Genomic DNA, 25,278 nt, shown 5'->3' on the forward strand with positions numbered 1-25,278 from the left:
TGCAGGAGGGGTATCTTGATTATCACCTGCTGGGAATACAGCTTGTGAATGGCTTCCAAAACTGTCTCCCTGTCAGAAGGAGACATCGGTAAAGCCGACTTTAGGAAACGGCGAGGGGGAGACGTCTCGAATTCTAATTTGTACCCCTGAGATATCACCTGAAGGATCCAGGGGTCTACTTGCGAGTGAGCCCACTGCGCGCTGAAATTCATTGAGACGGGCCCCCCACCGTGCCTGATTCTGCTTGTAAAGCCCCAGCGTATACTGAGGGCTTGGCAGAGGCGGGAGAGGGTTTCTGTTCCTGGGAACTGGCTGATTTCTGCAGCCTATTTCCTCTCCCTCTGTCACGGGGCAGAAATGAGGAACCTTTTGCCCGCTTGTCCACGAAAAGACTGCGCCTGATAATACGGTGTCTTCTCATGTTGAGAGGCGACCTGGGGTACAAACGTGGAATTCCCAGCTGTTGCCGTGGCCACCAGGTCTGAAAGACCGACCCCAAATAACTCCTCCCTTAATAAAGCAATACTTCCAAATGCCGTTTGGAATACGCATCACCTGACCACTGACGTGTCCATAACCCTCTACTGGTAGAAATGGACAACGCGCTTAGACTTGATGCCAGTCGGCAAATATTCCGCTGTGCATCACGCATATATAAAAATGCATCTTTTAAATGCTCTATAGGCAAAAATATACTGTCCCTATCTAGGGTATCAATATTTTCAGTCAGGGAATCCGACCACGCCAACCCAGCACTGCACATCCAGGCTGAGGCGATTGCTGGTCGCAGTATAACACCAGTATGTGTGTAAATACCTTTTAGGATACCCACCTGCTTTCTATCAGCAGGATCCTTAAGGGCGGCCATCTCAGGCGAAGGTAGAGCCCTTACAAGCGTGTGAGCGCTTTATCCCCCCTAGGGGGTGTTTCCCAACGCATCCTAACCTCTGGCGGGAAAGGATATAATGCCAATAACATTTTAGAAATTATCCGTTGTTATCGGGGGAAACCCACGCATCATCACACACCTCATTTAATTTCTCAGATTCAGGAAAACTACAGGTAGTTTTTCCTCACCGAACATAATACCCCTTTTTGGTGGTACTCGTATTATCAGAAATGTGTAAAACATTTTTCATTGCCTCAATCATGTAACGTGTGGCCCTACTGGAAGTCACATTCGTCTCTTCACCGTCGACACTGGAGTCAGTATCCGTGTCGGCGTCTATATCTGCCATCTGAGGTAACGGGCGCTTTAGAGCCCCTGACGGCCTATGAGACGTCTGGACAGGCACAAGCTGAGTAGCCGGCTGTCTCATGTCAACCACTGTCTTTTATACAGAGCTGACACTGTCACGTAATTCCTTCCAACAGTTCATCCACTCAGGTGTCGACCCCCTAGGGGGTGACATCACTATTACAGGCAATCTGCTCCGTCTCCACATCATTTTTCTCCTCATACATGTCGACACAAAAGTACCGACATACAGCACACACACAGGGAATGCTCTGATAGAGGACAGGACCCCACTAGCCCTTTGGGGAGACAGAGGGAGAGTTTGCCAGCACACACCAGAGCGCTATATATATATATACAGGGATAACCTTATATAAGTGTTTTTCCCCTTATAGCTGCTGTATAGTTAATACTGCGCCTAATTAGTGCCCCCCTCTCTTTTTTTAACCCTTTCTGTAGTGTAGTGACTGCAGGGGAGAGACAGGGAGCTTCCCTCCAACGGAGCTGTGAGGGAAAATGGCGCCAGTGTGCTGAGGAGATAGGCTCCGCCCCTTTTTCGCGGACTTTTCTCCTGCTTTTTTATGGATTCTGGCAGGGGTTAAATGCATCCATATAGCCCAGGAGCTATATGTGATGCATTTTTTTGCCATCCAAGGTGTTTTTATTGCGTCTCAGGGCGCCCCCCCCCAGCGCCCTGCACCCTCAGTGACCGAAGTGTGCTGAGAGCAATGGCGCACAGCTGCAGTGCTGTGCGCTTACCTTGTTGAAGACAGGACGTCTTCTGCCGCCGATTTTCCGGACCTCTTCTGCCTTCTGGCTCTGTAAGGGGGCCGGCGGCGCGGCTCTGGGACCCATCCAAGCTGGGCCTGTGATCGTCCCTCTGGAGCTAATGTCCAGTAGCCTAAGAAGCCCAATCCACTCTGCACGCAGGTGAGTTCGCTTCTTCTCCCCTTAGTCCCTCGATGCAGTGAGCCTGTTTGCCAGCAGGTCTCACTGAAAATAAAAAACCTAATCTAAAACTTTCACTAAGAAGCTCAGGAGAGCCCCTAGTGTGCACCCTTCTCGTTCGGGCACAGAGATCTAACTGAGGCTTGGAGGAGGGTCATAGGGGGAGGAGCCAGTGCACACCAGATAGTCCTAAAGCTTTCTTTAGATGTGCCCAGTCTCCTGCGGAGCCGCTATTCCCCATGGTCCTTACGGAGTCCCCAGCATCCACTTAGGACGTTAGAGAAATACAATTACAGTATATCTTGTGAATATCCTATATTACAGTAATATAAACCTGACGCACCTAGCCCCCTCAGGTTATAGAATATAGGGATGGCAAGCTGAGTGAGAGACACGAAATGGAGGTCACACAGCAAGCCAATGCGCACACACATAGTCACATTTGTACCATGCAGAGGTTATTAAAAACAATAATACTGCACTGGACTAGCTTATATATAGCTATGTAATCAATAGATATAACACTGCACAGTAAAGACTGGATGTATATCACAGGGTACTTGTACCAGATAGCCCTGACTAAATGCACTTTTTTTTAACTAACACTGTCTAAACGACATGTAGAATACTTAAGTGTCTTGTAAATGCACAGCGCTGACTATCAGGCGGCTTTACAAAGGAGGATTTGCCCAAGCAGTCCCAAGAACAGTGTAGCTGGGGAAATGGCGCCCAAACACTGACAGGGAGTGAGGGACAGATATGCAGCTCCAGGGCGGGAACATTTACTGTAAATGGCGCCCTGGGGCTGGGGGAGGGGCTCCAGGTCTAAGCCTTATCCCCTCTGCTGGCAAAACCACCTGGTACTGCGGGCTTCTTGTAAAAAGGTTTAGAGAGAAAACCTGACCTGCACCCATGCCCTGGTGATCTAGTGGGATCGCCTGTACTGCCACAGTGTCCACCGCCAGCGCGCGCAGGCCGCCTCCCACCGGCCGCGCCGGATCGCGATAAAGTGCGGGTCCCGCGAGCGGGACCCCCCCAGCCGTGTGTGACTGACTTGGAAGAAAATCGGAGCCTCCTGCTGTAGGTACCCGGCAACCAGGGCGCGGGAGTGTACAGCGCCGCTGGGGGAGAGATAGAGCTGCAGCAGGTGATGTCTACTGACATCTAACACAATCTGTGCCTCTGCTGCAGCCCTTGTAGTCTTTTTTCCTCAGAAAAAGCTTTTTCTAGAGCTGCTGTGAGCAGCTCTTCCTGTTACATGCTTGCACTGCAAGCACCAACTACAAACTGAGCTCCTGTGCACGGAGGCGGGGTGATATAGGAGGCGGCGCTATGCATCTTGGGAAGAAGGTCAAAGCTTTTGAGCCTGCTGGTGCTTCGGATCAAGATCCTACTCTACACCCCAATGTCTATCCTTGTACCCAGTGTACCCCGCAGCAGAAACATACTTTTTCCAAATGCGAAGGTAATGTTTAGACATTACTCCTTTCCTAGCCTGTATCAGGGTAGGAATAACTTTGTCCGGAATGCCCCTCCGAGCTAAGATCTGGCGTTCAACTGATAGTGACTGTCTAACAGTGTAAATCTGAGATAAGCCTGGTGCAGAGGCCAAATCGGAATGTGGAGATACACATCCTTGATATCCAGGGATACCAGGAATTCCCCCTCCTCCAGACCTGAGATCACCGCTCTCAGAGACTCCATCTTGAATTTGAACTCCCTTAGATAAGGGTTTAGCGATTTCAAGTTCAAAATTGGTCTGACCGAACCATCCGGTTTCGGTACCACAAAAAGGTTTGAATAGTAACCCACGTTGTGCATATGAGGTGGAACTGGAACAATGACCTCTGACTTTTCCAATTTTTGGATAGCTTCCTGTAGGACAGTTCTGTCTGACAGTAAAGTTGGCAAGCCTGATTTGAAGAATCGGTGAGATGGGTTTTCTTGAAACTCCAGTCTGTACCCCTGGGACACAGTATCCTGTACCCAGGGATCCAGGCTGGATGATACCCAGACATGGCTGAAACATAGTAACATAGTATCTAATTTGCTAATCGTGTTCAACCTGTTTGTGGTCTCCTATGCGGTTTTATTTTAGTTAGACTAGTTATATTATCCTTATCCAATAGGAACTTATCTCACCTTTTCTTAAAAGTGTTAACTGAGTCCACCGTTACTATCCTCTCAGGCAGGGAATTCCAAACACGTATTGTCCTTACTGTGAAAAAACCTTTTCGCTTCATTGTGCAGAAACTCCTCTCCTCTAACCTAAGCGAGTGTCCACGTGTGCTCTGTGCTGATCTTATTAAAAACAGGTCCCTCGCAAGTTCTGTGTATTGTCCCCTTATATATTTGTAGATGTTGATCATGTACCCTCTTAGTCTCCTCTTTTCCAATGAAAACATGCCTAGCCTTGCAAGTCTTTCCTCGTATTCCAGCGTCTCCATGCCCTTAATTAGTTTGGTCACCCGCCTCTGAACCTTTTCTAGATCCAGGATATCCTTTTTGTAGTATGGTGCCCAAATTGCACACAGTATTCAAGATGTGGCCTCACTAGTGATTTATGTAAAGGGAGTATAACACTCTCGTCCCTTGCATCGATTCCAAGTTTTATGCATGCTAATATCTTATTAGCCTTTTTTGCTGCTATCCTACTTTGGGTACTGTTGCTTTAGTTTGTTATCTTTGTGAACACCTTAGACTTTTTCCAGTACAGAATCCCCTAATATTACTCCATTTAGTATGTAGGTGTTATTTTTAGTCTTGCTACCACAGTGCATTACCTTACACTTGTCTGAATTGAATCTCATTCTCCATTTTGCTGCCCATGCTTCTAGTTTAACTAAGTCGTTCTGAAGAGACTCAGCATACCCCTCCGTATTTATAACCTTACATAATTTGGTATGGTCAGCAAAAATTTACACCATGCTCTCTAGATCTACTGTTAGGTCATTAATGAAGATGTTGAACAGTAGTGGTCCAAGTACAGACCCTTGCGGCACACCACTTAGCACTTTAGTCCAATTTGAAAATGATCCATTAACCACAACGCGCTGACCCTATTATCCAACCAATTTCTGACCCAAGTGCATATTGTGCTCCCTAGCCTTATTTCTTGAAGCTTCTTGATAAGTAGCATGTGTGGTACTGTGTCGAAAGCTTTGGCAAAGTCTAAAAAAATTACATCCACCTCCTTACCCTGATCAAGGTTCGCACTTACCGTTTCATAAAAGCCAAGTAAGTTGGTCTGACATGATCTGTCCTTCACACATCCATGTTGGTTCCTTTTAATGACCTTATTGGCTTCAATAAACTTCTGAAAACTATCCCTTAGAATAACTTCCAATACTTTCCCCATTATAGATGTAAGACTAACTGGTCTATAATCACCCTGTTCAGCTTTGCTCCCCTTTTTGAATATCGGTACTATCTCTGCAATACGCCAGTCTTTGGGAACCATACCTGATTTAACTGAATCCATGAAGATCAAAAATAGTGGACTTGCTAGTTCGGCGTGCAGCTCCATAAGAACCCTTGGGTGAAACATCCGAGTCTCGCCCCCACCAGCCCATCCTCCAGGCTGTGTGGTCCACCATCATGCTGAGAATTTTGAGGTACCAGAAGCAGGCTTCTGGTCCTGGGAGCCTGCGGATGCAGGCTTTTTGGATTGTGGCCGTCCACCTCTAAAGAAGGTGGTAGGAGGCTTGTACTTTTTTGTCTTAGCGGTCCGAAAGGACTGCAATGCAGATGAAGAAAAGGGTTTCTTCGTAGAAGGTGTAGCTGAGGGAAGAAAAGGGACTTACCTGCAGTTGCCGTGGAAATCCACGCATCCAATGCTTCCCCAAATAGAGCCTGACCTGTGTAGGGTAGGTTCTCCACACTTTGCCTGGATTCCGCGTCTGCAGACCATTGGCGTAGCCAGAGTTCCCTGCGAGCAGAGACCGACATGGAAGATATCCTTGCAGTCAGCATACCCAGGTCCTTCTTGGATTCCACCATGAACCTCGCAGAATCCTGAATTACGTAAGAATAATTCAATGTCACTTCTATCCATTGAATCCAAATCCTCTAGTAATGTGCCTGACCACTTTACTATAGCTTTAGAGAGCAATGCGCAGGCAATAGTAGGCCTCAGCGCCACTCCTGAAGCAGTGTATATGGATTTGAGCGTAGTGTAAATTTTACGATCAGCCGGTTCTTTTAACGCGGTAGATCCAGGGACAGGTAAAACCACCTTTTTCGACAGTCTGGAAACAGATGCGTCAACTATGGGTGGGTTTTTAATTTTTTGTCTATCTTCCTCAGGGAAGGGAAAAGCAACCAGAATCCTTTTTGAAATCTGGAATTTTTTCTCCGGGTTTTCCCAGGATTTTTCAAATAAAGCATTTCATTCTTTAGACGCAGGGAAGGTTAGCGAGGCTTTCTTATTGTCTGTGAAGTAAGCCTCCTCAACCTGCTCAGGTGTTGTGTCAGTAATATTTAACACATCTCTAATGGCCTCAATCATAAGCTGCACCCCCTTTGTAAGGGATGCCGCCCCTCTCTGCACATCCCCATCACCGTCTGCCATGTGAGAGTCGGTATCCGTGTCATCTTGCATAATCTGGGCAAGTGCACGTTTCTGTGGGTATATGCTAGGGCAGTGATGGCTAACCTTGACACTCCAGCTGTTGTTGAACTACACATCCCAGCATGCCCTGCATCAGTTTTAGCATGGCCAAATAACAAAACTGTAGCAGGGCATGCTGGGATATGTAGTTCTAAACAGCTGGAGTGTCAAGGTTAGCCATCACTGTGCTAGGGGATTTTGAAGGAATAGGAACAGAATCTGACCAAACCACCATAGACTTCTTTAAAACCTGAGTTTCAGTCTCAGTATGAGCTACCCTAGTAGAGATCTAAGAGATCATTCCCTTAATAGAGGTTAACCACTCAGGCTCAGTAACAGGGATCTGAGACAAGGCATTACATTCCTGTGTATATGTAATGGATTCCTCCTGATAGGAAATGTCCTCTGCAGCATAAAAGACACAGAGTCCCTAGACATGGCTATGTGAGAAACAAACACACACACACACACACACACACACACACACACACACACACAGGAAAAATGTCAGACACAGTTTTCCCCCCAAGTATGCCACAGAGAAATACAGAGCTTGGAGCCAGCACACACACAGCGCTTCCCTAGGCAGTTATAATATAACTACCTGGCACTTACTGTGTACTTTAATAGACTACACAGTAAATTCACCGCCTCCCCCCTTCTACAACCCCCTGGTACCGCACAGGATAGCTGGAGTTGCCTGGAGGGACAGCTCTCCCTGTCAGCGTCTCTGTACAGGATCTGCATGCAGGAAAATGGCGCTGAACGCTGCTGGGTCCGCTTTGAGAAGCTCCGCCCCCTTAACATGGCGCTGCTTCCCGCTCTTCACATCTTTATACTGGCCTGAGGAATAGTGCTGGCAGCGTTACCGAGGTCCCTGACAGCCTTGGTGACCAGTGTAGGGTATAGGCGCTGGCTCAGGGCGCCCCTCACAGCGCCGCACTATGTACCGCTGAGCTTCCGGAGCGCAGTTAATACTGCACTCCCACCCTGCTGCCGCCATCTTCACACCGGCTCCCCGCTTGCTATGGGGGGCTGGTGACTCACTCGCCACCTTCTTCTGTCTCTGTTAGGGGGTGGCGGCAGTGCTGCGGGAGTGAGCGGTCGCCTGGGTCGGCTAACGATCATCACCCTCAGGAGCTCAGTGTCCTATCAGCGGAGATAGTGGCTCAAACCCCGCAGAGCGGACACTACTTTCCCCCTAAGTCCCACGAAGCAGGGAGGCTGTTGCCAGCAGCCTCTCTGTGCCTAAACTCTAAGAAAAATAATAAAACTAGAGAAACTCCCAAGTAGCTCTCCTAGCTGTGACCGGCTCCTCTGGGCACATTTTCTAAACTGAGTCTGGTAGGAGGGGCATATAGGGAGGAGCCAGCCCACACTCTCAAACTCTTAAAGTACCAATGGCTTCTAGTGGACCAGTCTATACCCCATGATACTAATGTGGACCCCATCATCCTCTAGGACGTAAGAGAAAGTCAGAGTTTGGCCAGCATCCTGCACGGCCGCCAAACTCGGGCAGCATTACATCCCGCTCATGGTATGCAATGCATAAGCAGTACAAAAACAGATGTACTTGTGCTCAGTAAAGGATTTATGTCTTACTGCCCGTGTGCACCGCACACCTTGCACCGCACACCTTGCACCCATAGCAGTAGAGAGCCTGGCAGAGCCCAGGTACTTTTCAGGGGGCGTGGCCTACTCACAGGAGGCGTGGTCATGCACCCTTAGAAATAAATACTGGAAAAAATGGTATTTTAAGTTCCTCCATGGCCACACTACAGCCCAGCACACAGCAGCATGTGCTGGACTGAGGATAAAAGCTGCAGCTGCTGCCATGTAAGGGGGAGGGCGTCTGGGGCCCCCACTGGGCCCCTGCATCAGACGTGGGCCCCGGGTAATTTGTACCCTCTCTCCCGACACCACTGCTTGTACCCATTATAGATACACTACTGGCCCTATTTAAAAGTACTGAATTGTAGAAAATAAGGGTATATTCTGATGATATATTGTACATGAAATTTAGAAGAATCACAGAAGACTGAAGGTAGTTTTCTAAATTAAGAATAGTTGAAAGCAGGAATTATTATTGTTATCCTTTATTTATATGGCGCCACAAGGGTTCCGCAGCGCCCAATTAGAGTACATAAACAAATAATCAAACATGAAAACAGCAACTTACAGTTGATGACAGTATAGGACAAGTACAGGGTAAATAAACAGTTACATCAGCAGATGACACTGGAATAAGTATCAGGTGGCAGAAGACTGATGGATTTGGTGCAGTTGAAGGTTATTAAAGTAAGAAAGGATAAGCACATGAGGGAAGAGGGCCCTGCTCGTGAGAGCTTACATTCTAAAGGGGAATGTAATCATATCAGTGTTGCTAAGAACAAACTGAGTTTACTGCTGATGAACTGTGTTCTCCAGAGACTGGTATGCAAATGAGTGAGTAACAAGCTCACATATCCACCAGCACTTTGAAAACAACATGCTTCAAGTAATTAATGCCGGCTGATTTAATTCACTGAATTAATTACATTTATTTTCTAAGTTAGAAATTTCCTGTTGTCTGCACCTGGATTGTTGGGGCTACACATTTACATAAGAATGCCAATATTTCATGTAACCTGGATGTACATTAAGTGAACTGAGAAGGGCAGTCAAAGTTTTTGAGATGAGCGAAGCATTTTCAAAATTCCATGTGAATCAGATTTGTCAACAGAAGAGGATAATTCATATAGATGCAAATTCCAAAACTAGCATTTTCGAGTTCAGCTGTTGCTTTACCATTCCATGGAATGGCTGTTTTATACTGTAATTGTAAATTCATACTTTACGAATATTCCTTTCAAACCACAATCCAGCCCCAGTAACAGAACACGGATTTCATACCGTGTCACAGTGCCTTGATACCAGCGCTGTAACTACGTGTGTGCCAGGTGTGCCTGGCACACAGCGCAGTTGCCCTGGGGGCGCAATGGCCAGTGGCTTGTAATGAGTCAAATTGACTCATTACAAGCCGCCTCTGCTGTGTGCGCCGCACTAAAGACGGAGGCAGGGGAGGAGAGTAGCAGCGCAGGAGGCAGGGGAGGAGGAGGAGGGAGGGGGACTGGAGCCGCGACAGTGCTATGTAATTGGTAGAGGCGCCGCTGCAGCAGTCCCCTCTCCTTCCGCATTGGCTACCCGGCACTGCTGTGAATGCTGGGATGTGCTTCCCTCATCCCAAGATTCACAGCGGCGGCCAGCCAATGCGGAAGGAGAGGGGACTGCTGCAGCGGCGCCTCTACCAATGACATAGCGCTGCTGCGGCTCCAGTCCCCCTCCTCCTTCTCCCCTGCGGCTGCCCGGGATCTGCCAGCACGAGGAGCCTGACTTCCAGCGGGAAGAGATGGTAAGTATCTGTCTGTCTCCCTCTCTCTATTAATTCTGTCTGCCGCAATGTGTAAAAAGGGGGATTGGCTGCCGTAATGTGTAAAAAGGGGGACTGGCTGCCTTAATGTGTAAAAAGGGGGACGTTGTCTGCCGTAATGTGTAAAAAGGGGGTCGCTGTCTGCCGTAATGTGTAAAATAAGAATTTACTCACCGGTAATTCTATTTCTCGTAGTCCGTAGTGGATGCTGGGGACTCCGTCAGGACCATGGGGAATAGCGGCTCCGCAGGAGACAGGGCACAAAATTTAAAAGTTTGACCACTAGGTGGTGTGTACTGGCTCCTCCCCCTATGACCCTCCTCCAAGCTTCAGTTAGGATACTGTGCCCGGACGAGTGTACACAATAAGGAAGGATTTTGAATCCCGGGTAAGACTCATACCAGCCACACCAATCACACCGTACAACTTGTGATCTGAACCCAGTTAACAGTATGATAACGTAGGAGCCTCTGAAAAGATGGCTCACAACAATAAACAACCCGATTTTTTTGTAACAATAACTATGTACAAGTATTGCAGACAATCCGCACTTGGGATGGGCGCCCAGCATCCACTACGGACTACGAGAAATAGAATTACCGGTGAGTAAATTCTTATTTTCTCTGACGTCCTAGTGGATGCTGGGGACTCCGTCAGGACCATGGGGATTATACCAAAGCTCCCAAACGGGCGGGAGAGTGCGGATGACTCTGCAGCACCGAATGAGAGAACTCCAGGTCCTCCTTAGCCAGGGTATCAAATTTGGAGAATTTTACAAACGTGTTCTCCCCTGACCACGTAGCTGCTCGGCAGAGTTGTAATGCCGAGACCCCTCAGGCAGCCGCCCAAGATGAGCCCACATTCCTTGTGGAGTGGGCATTGACAGATTTAGGCTGTGGCAGGCCTGCCACAGAATGTGCCAGTTGAATTGTGCTACAAATCCAACGAGCAATCGTCTGCTTAGAAGCAGGAGCACCCAGCTTGTTGGGTGCATACAGTATAAACAGCGAGTCAGATTTTCTGACTCCAGCCGTCCTTGAAATATATATTTTCAATGCTCTGAAAACGTCCAGCAACTTGGAATCCTCCAAATCGCTAGTAGCCGCAGGCACCACAATAGGCTGGTTCAGGTGAAACGCTGATACCACCTTAGGCAGAAAATGAGGACGCGTCCTCAATTCTGCCCTGTCCGAATGGAAAATCAGATATGGGCTTTTATACGATAAAGCCGCCAATTCCGACACTCTCCTGGCTGAAGCCAGGGCCAGTAGCATGGTTACTTTCCATGTAAGATATTTCAAATCTACCGATTTGAGTGGCTCAAACCAATGGGATTTGAGAAAATCCAAAACTACATTGAGATCCCACGGTGCCACTGGGGGCACAACCGGGGGCTGTATATGTAGTACTCCTTTTACAAAAGTCTGGACTTCAGGAACTGAAGCCAATTCTTTCTGGAAGAAAATCGACAGGGCCGAAATTTGAACCTTAATGGACCCTAATTTGAGGCCCATAGATAATCCTGTTTGCAGGAGATGTAGGAATCGACCCAGTTGAAATTCCTCTGTCGGGGCCTTCCTGGCCTCACACCATGCAACATATTTTCTCCAAATGCGGTGATAATGTTGTGCAGTCACCTCCTTCCTGGCTTTGACCAGGGTAGAGATGACCTCTTCCGGAATGCCTTTTTCCCTTAGGATCCGGCGTTCAACCGCCATGCCGTCAAACGCAGCCGCGGTAAGTCTTGGAATAGACACGGTCCCTGCTGAAGCAGATCCCTTCTTAGAGGTAGAGGCCACGGATCTTCCGTGAGCATCTCCTGAAGTTCCGGGTACCAAGTCCTTCTTGGCCAGTCCGGAGCCACTAGTATCGTTCTTACTCCCCTTTGCCGTATAATTCTCAGTACCTTGGGTATGAGAGGCAGAGGAGGAAACACATACACTGACTGGTACACCCATGGTGTTACCAGAGCGTCCACAGCTATTGCCTGAGGGTCTCTTGACCTGGCGCAATACCTGTCCAGTTTTTTGTTGAGGCGGGACGCCATCATGTCCACCATTGGTCTTTCCCAATGGACTACAATCATGTGGAAGACTTCTGGATGAAGTCCCCACTCTCCCGGGTGAAGATCGTGTCTGCTGAGGAAGTCTGCTTCCCAGTTGTCCACTCCCGGGATGAACACTGCTGACAGTGCTATCACATGATTTTCCGCCCAGCGAAGAATCCTTGCAGCCTCTGCCATTGCCCTCCTGCTTCTTGTGCCGCCCTGTCTGTTTACGTGGGCGACTGCCGTGATGTTGTCCGACTGGATCAACACCGGCTGACCCTGAAGCAGAGGGTTTACCTGTAACCCTGAGATACTACCTGCAGGATCCAGGGGTCCACCTGCGAGTGAGCCCACTGTGCGTTGAAATTCTTGAGGCGACCCCCCACCGCCCCTGAGTCCGCTTGTAAGGTCCCAGCGTCATGCTGAGGCCTTTGCAGAAGCCGGGGAGGACTTCTGCTCCTGGGAAGGGGCTGCTTGCTGCAGTCTCTTACCCTTTCCTTTGCCTCGGGGCAAATATGAATGTCCTTTTGCTCGCTTGTTCTTATAGGAACGAAAGGACTGCGGCTGAAAAGACTGCGTCTTTTTCTGCTGGGAGGGGACTTGAGGTAAAAAGGTGGACTTCCCGGCTGTTGCCGTGGCTACCAAATCCGATAGACCGACCCCAAATAATTCCTCCCCTTTATACGGCAATACTTCCATATGCCGTTTGGAATCCGCATCGCCTGACCACTGTCGTGTCCATAGACTTCTTCTGGCAGATATGGACATCGCACTTACTCTTGATGCCAGAGTGCAGATATCCCTCTGTGCATCTCGCATATAAAGGAATGCATCCTTTAATTGCTCTATAGTCAATAAAATACTGTCCCTATCCAGGGTATCAATATTTTCAGTCAGGGAATCCGACCAAGCCACCCCAGCACTGCACATCCAGGCTGAGGCGATTGCTGGTCGCAGTAGAACACCAGTATGTGTGTATATACTTTTTAGAGTATTTTCCAGCCTCCTATCAGCTGGATCCTTGAGGGCGGCCGTATCAGGAGACGGTAACGCCACTTGTTTGGATAAACGTGTGAGCGCCTTGTCCACCCTAGGGGGTGTTTCCCAGCGCGCCCTAACCTCTGGCGGGAAAGGGTATAACGCCAATAACTTCTTTGAAATTAGCAGTTTTTTATCAGGGGTAACCCACGCTTCATCACACACGTCATTCAATTCCTCTGATTCAGGAAAAACTACAGGTAGTTTTTTCAGACCCCACATAATACCCCTTTTTGTGGTACTTGCAGTATCAGAGATATGCAAAGCCTCCTTCATTGCCGTGATCATATAACGTGTGGCCCTACTGGAAAATACGTTCGTTTCTTCACCGTCGACACTAGATTCGGTGTCCGTGTCTGGGTCGACCGACTGAGGCAAAGGGCGTTTTACAGCCCCTGACGGTGTTTGAGACGCCTGTACAGGTACTAACTGGTTTGCCGGTCGTCTCATGTCGTCAACCGACTTTTGCAGCGTGCTGACATTATCACGTAATTCCATAAACAAAGCCATCCATTCCGGTGTCGACTCCCTAGGGGGTGACATCACCATTACCGGCAATTGCTCCGCCTCCACACCAACATCGTCCTCATACATGTCGACACACACGTACCGACACACAGCAGACACACAGGGAATGCTCTGATAGAAGACAGGACCCCACTAGCCCTTTGGGGAGACAGAGGGAGAGTTTGCCAGCACACACCAAAGCGCTATAATTATATAGGAACAACCTTATATAAGTGTTGTTTCCTTATAGCTGCTTAAATATATATAATATCGCCAAAAAATGCCCCCCCCTCTCTGTTTTTTTACCCTGTTTCTGTAGTGCAGTGCAGGGGAGAGCCTGGGAGCCTTCCTAGCAGCGGAGCTGTGTAGGAAAATGGTGCTGTGTGCTGAGGAGATAGGCCCCGCCCCCTATTCCGGCGGGCTCTTCTCTCGGTTTTTCTGAGACCTGGCAGGGGTGAAATACATCCATATAGCCTCATGGACTATATGTGATGTATTCTTTTTAGCCAGAAAGGTATTAACATTGCTGCCCAGGGCGCCCCCCCCAGCGCCCTGCACCCTCAGTGACCGCCGGTGTGAAGTGTGCCTGAGCGCAATGGCGCACAGCTGCAGTGCTGTGCGCTACCTCATGAAGACTGAAAAGCCTTCAGCCGCCGGTTTCTGGACCTCTTCTTACTTCGGCATCTGCAAGGGGGTCGGCGGCGCGGCTCCGGTGACCCATCCAGGCTGTACCTGTGATCGTCCCTCTGGAGCTAGTGTCCAGTAGCCTAAGAAGCAAATCCATCCTGCACGCAGGTGAGTTCACTTCTTCTCCCCTAGGTCCCTCGTTGCAGTGAGCCTGTTGCCAGCAGGACTCACTGAAAATAATAAAACTATCAAAACTTTTACTCTAAGCAGCTCTTTATGAGAGCCACCTAGATTGCACCCTGCTCGGACGGGCACAAAAACCTAACTGAGGCTTGGAGGAGGGTCATAGGGGGAGGAGCCAGTACACACCACCTAGTGGTCAAACTTTTCAATTTTGTGCCCTGTCTCCTGCGGAGCCGCTATTCCCCATGGTCCTGACGGAGTCCCCAGCATCCACTAGGACGTCAGAGAAAAAGGGGGACTGTCTGCCGTAATGTGTAAAAGGGGCTCTACCTGGTGTAATGGCGAAACTGTGCAGCTTAATTTGAATAATGGAGACTACTGTGCACCGTGGTATGAATTGGTATTATTTTGTGTCCACGCCCCTTCCCCGTGAAACCACGCCCCTATGTATTTTTTGCGCGCCTGCCCCTGTCTTGCATGGGGGGGGGGGCGCCAGCACCGTTTCTTGCACACAGCACGAAAATGCCTAGTTAGGGCACTGCTTGATACCCATTCACACCACAGGTTGGACCAAGGTAATTGCCGTGGTTTCTCCACTGCCAACATTTGGAGATGATAGAATCTCCAAGCGACAGTGAGTTGGCTCTTCATAGGGTTAGAATAGGACACGGATCGGATGACCCAGGTTACCCGTTCATGCTGCTCTGTAACCCCAGGTCCTTCCGGGCCAACCCAGGTTGGATTCCCGAATCACTGGACTTGGGTTATTGTTGGGTACCCATGACTCGGGTTAACCCACCAATAACCCGGGTCAAAATGGCAGTGTGAAGGGGTATAAATGTATACAGTAATCTAGAAATAGAGCTAAGGAAGTCCGTTTATTTTGCCGTTTGGTGTGGTCTGAATTTTAGACAGAAAAAGTAAATCCAAATTTTGTCAGAGTAACATTTGAAATTCAATAGTGAGGATGCATTAGTGTTAGCAGTGTAGGGTGAGATCTACTAAAACCATGTTATCAGGGATAATTTGGAGACACTGGCGTATTTATAATGGGTGAGACCAGAGGGCCCACACTGCACAGGCTGCACCCATTTCTTTAATACTCACCTCTCCGGAGACCCCCGTCGGCGGCAGAAGGAGCACAAGTCAGTCATCATCAGAAAAATGGAGCAATGGGCATTTCCCATTTTTGTGTGCATGCACAATAGAGAACTTGCCAGGAAAATAGCGCTGCAACATTTTTCCGGAGATCTGTGCATGCTTATTACAGTCTAATGGGTCTATTTACTAAGATTTGGATGGAGATAAAGTACCAGCCAGTCGGCTCCTAACTGTCTGAGCCGATTGGCTGGTACTTTATCTCCAGCGACTTTATCTCCATCCAAGCCTTAGTAAATAGACTCCTAAAGCCCTATTGCTCAGACTCTGTAACACAGCCGGCTAGAGAGGAGGGTGGCCAGATGGAGGAGGCTGCACACGTAATCTGTCCTGCAAATCAGGTGTGGGAACAGTATTTTCAGATGGGATTTGATACGTATGAAAAGGAGGTTTGTTCCAGGCTTTGTACTGAAGTTAACAATGAGTATTCTGTATTATACTGTAGGTAACAGCGAGTAATCCGTTTTATATTGTATGTAAGTGAGTAATCCGTATTATATTGTATGTCACAGTGAGTAATCCGTATTATATTGTAGGTAACAGTGAGTAATCCATATTATATTGTAGGTAACAGTGAGTAATCCGTATTATTCTGTAGGTAACAGTGAGTAATCTGTATTATACTGTAGGTAACAGTGAGTAATCTGTATTATACTGTAGGTAACAGTGAGTAATCTGTATTATACTGTAGGTAACAGTGAGTAATCTGTATTATATTGTAGGTAACAGTGAGTAATCTGTATTATACTGTAGGTAACACTGAGTAATCTGTATTATATTGTAGGTAACAGTGAGTAATCTGTATTATATTGTAGGTAACAGTGAGTAATCTGTATTATACTGTAGGTAACAGTGAGTAATCTGTATTATACTGTAGGTAACAGTGAGTAATCTGTATTATATTGTAGGTAATAGTGAGTAATCTGTATTTACATTGTAGGTAACAGTGGGTAATCTGTATTATATTGTAGGGAACAGTGAGTAATCTATATTATATTACAGAGGACAAAGAGAGCCAATGTAAGGATATACTAATACCCCTTTCACATTGCACAAATAACCCGGTATCGACACAGCATATTTCCGTGTCGAAACGGGTCAGTGTGCGATGTGAAAGCTCCTTTGCTAAATTAGCGGGTCACCTGACCCGGTAATTCAACCCGGTAAAAAAGAAGGGTTATTACCGGGTTGAATACCGGGTCAGGTGCAGTGTGAATGGGAGCCGTTCCGATGCGACACAGCTCCCATTCACAGCATAGGGAGAGGCGGCGCAGGAGATGAGCTCATCTCCCAGCGCCGCCTCCACCCCCGCCCCTGCTGCGCCCCCCCGCTGCTATGGCAACCGACCCGGTATATTGCCGGGTCGGAAAGCCAGCAAAGGAGCGCAAATGCCGGATCCCATCCGGTAAGGACAAGTTTTTCTTACCAGGTGGGATTCGGCATTTGCGATCTGAAAGCAGATCGCAGTGGTACAGTAAATGTTAAGTAGTAGGAAAATAGGATTTTAATACCTACCGGTAAATCCTTTTCTCTTAGTCCGTAGAGGATGCTGGGGTCACCATTAGAACCATGGGGTATAGACGGGATCCGCAGGAGACATGGGCACTTTAAGACTTTCAAAGCGTGTGAAATGGCTCCTCCCTCTATGCCCCTCCTCCAGACTCCAGTTATAGGAACTGTGCCCAGGGAGACAGACATTTCGAAGAAAGGACTTATTGTTAAACTAAGGTGAGATTCATACCAGCTCACACCACAAGCATGCCGCATCACGTGGCATTCAACAGAACACAAGCCAACGGCATGAACAATTTCGGCAACAGGCTGATCAAAACCGTAATACGACATGTGTGTAACCACAACTACTAACTGCAGATACAGTACGCACTGGGACGGGCGCCCAGCATCCTCTACAGACTAAGAGAAAAGGATTTACCGGTAGGTATTAAAATCCTATTTTCTCATACGTCCTAGAGGATGCTGGGGTCACCATTAGAACCATGGGGTTATACCAAAGCTCTAGAACGGGCAGGAGAGTGCAGATGACTCAGCCAGGGTATCAAATTTGTAAAACTTTGGAAAAGTGTTTGAACCCGACCAAGTAGCTGCCCGGCATAGTTGCAATGCCGAGACCCCCCGGGCAGCCGCCCACGACGAGCCCACTTTTCTAGTAGAATGGGCCTTTACGGATTCCGGCAACGGCAATCCAGCCGTGGAATGAGCATGCTGAATCGTATTACAGATCCAGCGTGCAATGGTCTGCTTGGAAGCAGGACACCCAATCTTGTTGGGAGCATACAGGACAAACAGAGCCTCTGTTTTCCTAATCTGAGCCGTTCTGGCGACATAAATCTTCAAAGCTCTGACCACATCCAGAGATTTTGACTCAGCGAAGGCGTCAGTAGCCACAGGCACCACAATAGGTTGGTTCTTGTGGAAAGAGGAAACCACCTTCGGTAGAAATTGCTGACGTGACCTCAATTCAGCTCTATCTTCATGGAAGATCAAATAAGGGCTCTTGTGAGACAAGGCCGCTAATTCAGACACCCGCCTTGCAGATGCCAAGGTCAACAGGATGACCATTTCCCAAGTGAGGAATTTCAATTCCACCTTCTGTAAAGGTTCAAACCAATGTGATTGAAGGAACTGCAACACCACATTAAGATCCCAAGGTGCCACTGAAGGCACAAATGGAGGTTGGATGTACAACACGCCTTTCACAAAAGTCTGAACTTCTGGAAGAAAGGCCAATTGTTTCTGAAAGAAAACCGATAAAGCTGAAATCTGTACCTTAATTGAGCCCAATTTTAGGCCCACATCCACACCTGCCTGTAGAAAATGGAGAAAACGGCCTAGCTGAAATTCTTCCGTAGGAGCCTTCTTGGATTTAAACCAAGAAACATATTTTCTCCAAATACGGTGGTAATGTTTAGACATTACCCCCTTTCTGGCCTGAATAAGTGTGAGAATGACCTCACTGGGAATACCCTTACGGGCTAGGATTTTTTGCTCAACCGCCATGCCGTCAAACGTAGCCGCGGTAAGTCCTGATACACGCACGACCCCTGTTGTAACAGGTCCTCGCGCAGAGGAAGAGGCCAGGGATCTCCTATGAGTAATTCCTGAAGATCTGGATACCAAGCCCTCCTTAGCCAGTCTGGGACAATGAGGATCACCCGAATCTTTGTTCTTCTTATGATCTTTAGAACTTTTGGAATGAGAGGAAGTGGAGGGAATACATACACCGACTGAAACACCCACGGTGTCACCAGTGCATCCACTGCAATTGCTTGAGGGTCCCTTGACCTGGAACAATATCTCTGAAGCTTCTTGTTGAGACGAGATGCCATCATGTCTACTTGAGGAACTCCCTAACAACTTGTCACCTCTGCGAAGACTTCTTGGTGGAGGCCCCACTCTCCTGAATGGAGATCGTGTCTGCTTCCCAGTTGTCCACTCCTGGAATGAAGATCGCTGACAGAGCGCTTGTATATTTTTCCGCCCAGTGGAAAATCCTTGTGGCTTCTGCCATCGCCGCTCTGCTTTTCGTTCCACCCTGACGGTTTATGTACGTTACTGCTGTTACATTGTCCGACTGGATCAGTACGGGCAGATCTCGAAGAAGATGTTCCGCTTGCAGAAGCCCATTGTAAATGGCCCTTAACTCCAGAACGTTTATGTGGAGACAAGTTTCCCGACTTGACCATCTTCCTTGGAAGTTTTCTCCCAGCGTGACTGCCCCCCAGCATCGGAGACTTGCATCCGTGGTTACCAGGATCCAGTCCTGGATCCCGAACCTGCGCCCCTCCAGGAGGTGAGAGCTGTGCAGCCACCACAGGAGTGAGACCCTGGTCTTGGAAGACAGGATTATCCTCCGATGCATGTGTAGGTGGGACCCGGACCACTTGTCCAACAGGTCCCACTGGAACACTCTGGCATGGAACCTGCCAAACTGAATGGCCTCGTAGGCCGCAACCATCTTCCCCAGCAACTGAATGCACTGATGGATTGACACTCTTGCTGGTTTCAGGTTCCAGAGCCTTTTCCACTGGAAGAAAGACTCTCTGTAGTTCTGTGTCCAGCGTCGTCGGAATCAACTGTGATTTTGGCAAGTTTAGGAGCCAACCATGTTGCTGAAGAACTGTCAGGGAGAGTGCAATGTTTTGCACCAACTGGTCCCTGGATCTCGCATTTATCAGGAGATCGTCCAAGTATGGGATAATCGTGACTCCTTGCTTGCGAAGAACCATCATCTCCGCCATCACTTCGGTGAAAATCCTCGGAGTCGTGGACATACCAAACGGGAACGTCTGAAATTGGTAATGACAATCCTGAATTGCAAGTCTCAGGTAAGCCTGATGCGGAGGATAAATGGGAACATGCAAGTAGGCATCTTTTATGTCCACCGACACCATAAAATCCCCTTCCTCCAGACTGGAGATCACTGCTCGGAGAGACTCCATCTTGAATTTGAATTTCTTTAGGTAGAAATTTAGGGATTTCAGGTTTAGGATTGGTCTGACCGAGCCGTCCGGCTTCGGGACCACAAACAGGCTCGAATAAAAGCCTTCTCCCTGTTGTGACTGGGGAACCCTGACGATAACTTGATTTTGACACAACTTTTGTATTGCGTCGCAAACTACCTCCGTGTCCGGAAGAGAAGCTGGTAAGGCCGATTTGAATAAACGGCGAGGGGTAAACGTCTTGAAACTCCAGTTTGTACCCTTGGGATACTATTTGTAAAACCCATGGGTCCAGGTCCGAACGAACCCAGTACTGACTGAAGAGTTTGAGACGTGCCCCCACTGGTGAGGACTCCCGCATAGGAGCCCCAACGTCATGCGGTGGAATTGGTAGAAGCCTGGGAGGACTTCTGCTCCTGGGAGCCCGACAAGGCTGGTGATCATTTACCTCTTCCCCTTCCTCTAGTAGCAAGGAAGGAAGAACCTCAGCCCTTTCTGTACTTATTGGGCCGAAAGGACTGCATCTGATAGTGGTGCGTTTTCTTTTGTTGTGGAGGAACATGAGTCAAAAAGGATGACTTACCCACGGTAGCCGTAGATACCAAATTATCGAGGCCGTCACCAAACAAGGCCTTACCTTTATATGGTAGAGATTCCATACTTTTCTTGGAATCAGCATTCCATTGGTGAATCCACAATGCTCGCCTAGCTGAGACTGCCATGGCATTGGCCTTTGATCCCAAAAGGCCAATATCTCTCGCAGCTTCCTTTAGTTAGGTATGCTGCAGCGTCCTTGATATAACCCAGCGTCAAGAGGAAGTTGTCTGCCTACTTTTCGATAGCACTACTTACCCACGCAGATGCAATGACAGGCCTGAGTAGCGTACCTGTGGTCGCATAAATGGACTTTAACGTAGTTTCTTGTTTACGATCCGCAGGATCCTTAAGGGCTGCCGTGTCAGGTGACGGGAGAGCCACCTTTTTAGACAAACGTGACAGGGCCTTGTCTACAGTGGGGGGGGTAACTCCCACTTTTCCCTATCTGCAGAGGGAAACGGATAAGCTACCGTAATTCTTTTGGGAATCTGAAACTTTCTGTCAGGACTTTCCCAGACTTTTTCAAATAGCGTGTTCAGTTCATGAGAGGGAGGAAACGTTATCTCAGGTTTCCTTTCCTTATACATACAGACCCTTTTATCAGGGACAGCCGGGTCCTCAGTGATATGTAATACCTCTTTAACCGCCACAATCATGTACTGAATGCTTTTTGCCAATTTTGGATTTAATCTGGAATCGCTATAGTCGACACTGGAATCAGAGTCCGTGTTGGTATCAGTGTCTGCCAACTGGGCCAACGTACGTTTTTGTTACCGAGGGGACCTGAACTTGCAATAACATATCTTCCACAGATTTCTTCCATGCCTGGGTCTGAGACTCAGACTTATCCAACCTCTTACTAATAAGAGCCACATTAGCACTCAAGGCGTTCAACACATTTACCGAATCAGGCGTCGGCGGTGCCGACAGGGTCACCCCCGCAGCCGTTTGTGTCCCTAATACAGCCTCCACCTGGGAAGAGCCTTCAGTCTCAGACATGTCGACACACGTGCATCAATCACCCACAGACACACCGGGCATATAGGGGACATGCCCACAGTAAAGTCTGTCAGAGAGACACAGAGGGGATTTGCCAGCTCACAACCCAGCGTCAAATCAACGGGTCTGAAACCACTAAGAAATTGCCTCAGACCTGTAGCGCTTTAACTATCACGTATATTGCACCAATTTATACTGTGCCTCCCCCCCATTTTGCACCCCCTGATACTTGTCAGTGTGAGGAGGACCAGTGTCTCTGCAGCTTGCGGAGAGGAAATGGCGCCGTGAGCAGGAAGCTCCGCCCCCTTAATGGCGCACTTCTGTCCTGCTTTTTTAATTATACAGGCGGGGGTTAGGACAGTGCCTTGGCACTAGTGTCCCCTCTTGACAGTGGTAGATTGAGGATTTTTTTTAGCTGTCCAGGGCGCGCTGCGGGAATGAGCAACTAGGCGTACCCAGCGATCAGCACCCTCAGGAGCTAATGGTGTCCTGTAGCCAGAAGCATAGCCATTGAACTCACTAGAAGTTGGTCATACTTCTCTCCCCTAAGTCCCACGAAGCAGAGAGACTGTTGCCAGCAGCCTCCCTGAACATAAAAAACCTAACAAAAGTCTTTTTCAGAGAAACTCAGTAGATCTCCCCTGTAGTGCATCCAGTCTCACTGGGCACAATTCTAAAACTGGAGTCTGGAGGAGAGGCATAGAGGGAGGAGCCAGTTCACACCCTTTGAAAGTCTTAAAGTGCCCATGTCTCCTGCGGATCCCGTCTATACCCCATGGTTCTAATGGTGACCCCAGCATCCTCTAGGACGTATGAGAAATAAAGATCAGTCTTGCTGTGGCATTTAGCATGGATTGAAGAGAGTATAGATGGGTATTCCAGATAGGAGGAGGCTGCAGTTGTCAAGATGGGAGATTTCCTATGACATCTTTGGGAGCATCTTGGGTAAAAAAAAAAAAAAAAAAGGGATATTTGACAATATTTATAAGGTGATAATAGCATCAGAAGACAGAATAAAGTGTCACACCAAGGCAGTGAATTTGGGAGACTGATGTTTTTGATAGGGAGAATTGAGGAGAGTAGATGACTCAGGTAGAAGGGTAGATAATAAACTTTCTCTTACGTCCTAGAGGATACTGGGGTCCATTTAGTACCATGGGGGTATAGACGGGTCCACTAGGAGCCTTGGGCACTTTAAGAAATTGATAGTGTGCGCTGGCTCCTCCCTCTATGCCCCTCCTACCAGACTCAGTTTAGAAAATGTGCCCGGAGGAGTCTATCACGCTTAGGGAAGCTCCTGAAGAGTTTTCTGCATATATTTTCTGTTTGTTATTTTCAGACAGAGCTGGTTGGCACCAGCCTGTCTACTTCGTGGGACTTAGGGGGACGGCCCAACCTCCTATAGGGTTAATGGTCCCGTTCCCCGCTGGTAGGACACAGATCCTGAGGGAACCATTCGCAAGCCCCACCACGGCGAGCGTACATTCCCGCAGTGCGCCACCACCCCTAATAGAGCCAGAAGATAGAAGAGTGGTGAGTACTATGCCAGCGTCCTGGTTAGCGGGTCGCCGGCTATTATGGCTCACAAAGATAGGAGCGCAGCTCTGAGTGCAGGCTGCGTCTCTAGGCTCAGATCAGCAGTGCTGCACCGCTTGAGGGGCGAGCTGAGCCGTTTTAAACATGATACCCACACTGGCACAGCGCTTACAGGGGGGCTCTGACCCACTGTTAAGCACCATCATCACCTCAGCCAGTATAAAATACCGGGAAGACCGCGTGACATTCAGGGGGCGGGGCTTCACTATGAGCAGATCCAGCAGCTCACCAGCGCCATTTTCCCTCTGCAGCTTCAAACAGACAGCCTGGCAGGGAAGCGCAGTTCCTCCACAAGGACTCCAGATTACCTCAGCGGTACCAGTGGGTCATATCAAGGGAGGGGAGCGAGATTAGAATACTAAGCCCCTATTTAGTGAATTTAGTTTGCAACCCAGCTAAGCTTGGCATTAGCAATAAGCAGCGGTGTGGCTGGCTCCATCATACTCTGTGTCTCCCTAGGGGGCTCTCTGTGGGTTAAGTGTGTTTAACGTTTTCCTGTAAAGTATGACTTTACAGGAAGCAATTAAAAAACTGGTACAGACTCAGGTCATTGTTCCAGTTCAACCTCGGCTGCAAAACAAAGGTTATTATTCCAACCTGTTTGTGGTACAGAAGCCGGACAGTTCGGTAAGACCCATTTTGAAAATCACTGAACCCGTACTTAAGGGTGTTCAAATTCAAGATGGAGTCCCTGAGAGCGGTGATCTCAGGTCTGGAGGAGGGGGAATTCCTGGTATCTCTGGATATCAAGGATGCGTACCTCTTATTCCAATCTGGCCGCCTCACCAGGCTTATCTAAGGTTTGCATTACAGGACTGTCACTACCAGTTCCAGGCCCTGCCATTTGGCCTCTCCACGGCACCAAGGGTGTTCACCAAGGTAATGGCAGAGATGATGTTTCTCCCCCACAAACAGGGAGTGAACATAATTCCAAACCTGGACGATCTGCTTATCTCAAGGCACCATTCAGGGAGAGGTTATTTTACAACATTGCCCTCTCAGCTCGACTACTCCGGGATCACGGGTGGCTTCTGAACCTGCCAAAATCTCACCTGGAACCAACACGGAGGCTTACGTTCCTGGGGAAGATACTGGATATGGAGGCACGGAAGGTATTTCTTCCATTGGAAATGGCATTGGTGATCCAGTCGATGTTCTGAAACTAACCCGGATATCGGTGCATCTATGCATTCGCCTTCTGGGGAAGATGGTAGCCGCTTACGAGGCGCTACAGTACGGAAGGTTCCATACAAGGCCCTTCCAGCTGGATCTGTTGGACAAATGGTCTGGATCCCATCTTTATATGCACCAGAGGATACGTCTGTCGCCAACAGCCAGGATTTCTCTTCTGTGGTGGCTTGAGACTTCTCACCTGACCAAGGGCCGAAGGTTCGGGATTCAAAATTGGATTCTGCTAACCACAGACGCAAGCCTCAGAGGTTGGGGAGCGGTTACCCAGGGGGAACAGTTCCAAACCAAATGGTCAAGTCAGGAAACCATTCTTCCAATCAACATTCTGGAATTAAGGGCCATATACAACGCCCTTCTACAGGTATCACATCTTCTTCAAGATCAAGCCATTCAGGTTCAGTCGGACAATGTGACGGCGGTAACAGGGCGGAACGAAGAGCAGAGCAGCAATGTCAGAGGTGACAAAGATTCTCCTCTGGGCAGAAAGACATGCTGTGGCGTTGTCGGCAATCTTCATTCCGGGAGTAGACAACTGGGAAGCAGACTTCCTCAGCAGACACGACCTCTACCCAGGAGAGTGGGACCTTCTCCCGGAGGTGTTCGGGTGTTTGACACGTCGGTGGGGGGTTCCTCAAGTCGACATGATGGCCTCTCGTCTCAACAAGAAGCTCA

This window comes from Pseudophryne corroboree, chromosome 1 (assembly GCF_028390025.1).
Source record: "Pseudophryne corroboree isolate aPseCor3 chromosome 1, aPseCor3.hap2, whole genome shotgun sequence".
Classification (NCBI taxonomy): Eukaryota; Metazoa; Chordata; class Amphibia; order Anura; family Myobatrachidae; genus Pseudophryne; species Pseudophryne corroboree.